The following is a 1,294-nucleotide window of genomic DNA, read 5'->3' as shown; positions in this document are numbered from 1 at the left end:
GACTAATTCATTCAAGCATCAAAGCTTATGAATACTTACAGATAGCAGTTGCCACAAACAAATATTAGGCAGAATATCTTATTGCTAGGTATAAAAACTAGAAAATTGTAAGAATTTTAAATCATGGCTCCACATGTTGAGAGATCAAAAAGGAAGACTCTAACTTAAATCAGAAAGAACAGACTTCAGAATGATACGGGGGTTGTTTGTTTCCCCAGGAAAAATGTTCTTTCCAGGGCCAAGAGCATTTTCTTATTGTTTCTATATTCCTTCCACCCACCCATACAGGCATGCACCCTACACACCTGTGTCAAATACAAAGCTGGATCCTCAGGACCCAGTGGCTTCTGCTCTGAGTTTCAGTTTTAAATTTAAAGGCAAACTCAGAAGTTTCTAAATGTGTGGCCTCTTTTCCCCTCTATCAAATCAATTGCTTTTTCCCACACTTCCAACATTCATTTTGTTGTCCACCTGTTCATGGGAAGCAAAGGCACCTTTGCAGACAGATTTCGGTCTGGCTTTCTTTCATCCAATTGCAATGGGCCTCTGATCTTTTCATGGCTGGCTGCTTGCCATGCACGTCTCAAGGAGCACCTCCTTGGAGGGGCCTCTTTTAACCATCTCATCTGAAGTAGTCATTCACCAGCTTCCATCACATCAACCTGTTTTATTTTCATTGCAGCATTTGTCCTTGATATTTTTTCATTTGCTTATTTAATTGGTCCCCCTTTCTGCCATTAAAGCTCTATGAGGGCAGACAGGTGCCTCATCTGCTTGTTTGCCTCCGAATTCTGAAATGATTTGAAACGCAGTTGGCATTCATTAAATATTTGTTAACTGAATGAATGGATTCTTAATTGGCTACTACTGCTTGAAGGTCTACAAATACTGATTCATCCTTGTTGACAAGTTTTTACTTCTCACACGTGTGCATATTAATCAGACTTTAAAACTAAGTCTTAAAAATAAAAACAGCTTGGAAACGTGGGAAACATCTGGCAGAGAAATCATTGTGGCATTCGCAGTGATGGAAGGGAAATTTTTTTCTCTGAAGTAAGCAGGTTGTTGGCCTCTTTATCGGTATCATTGGAAAATGCTTGCCTATTTTTGTTGATTTTCTCAGGAACTGGGAACATCTGACGTTGGGAACATAAAAAGTTCATTTTTAAAGCAGAGTCATAATAACTTTAGGAGTTGAGAGTAAGAGAGAAAATGCCCAAAGAAAATGAAGGCAGTCTGGAGAAAGAAGAGGCTCATGTGCCTTTTAAGGAACAGGTTTCCCTGGCTTTTCGAG

Source organism: Macaca thibetana, chromosome 14, assembly GCF_024542745.1.
Source record: "Macaca thibetana thibetana isolate TM-01 chromosome 14, ASM2454274v1, whole genome shotgun sequence".
NCBI classification, from domain to species: Eukaryota; Metazoa; Chordata; class Mammalia; order Primates; family Cercopithecidae; genus Macaca; species Macaca thibetana.
Note: the sequence above shows the minus strand (reverse complement) of the source record.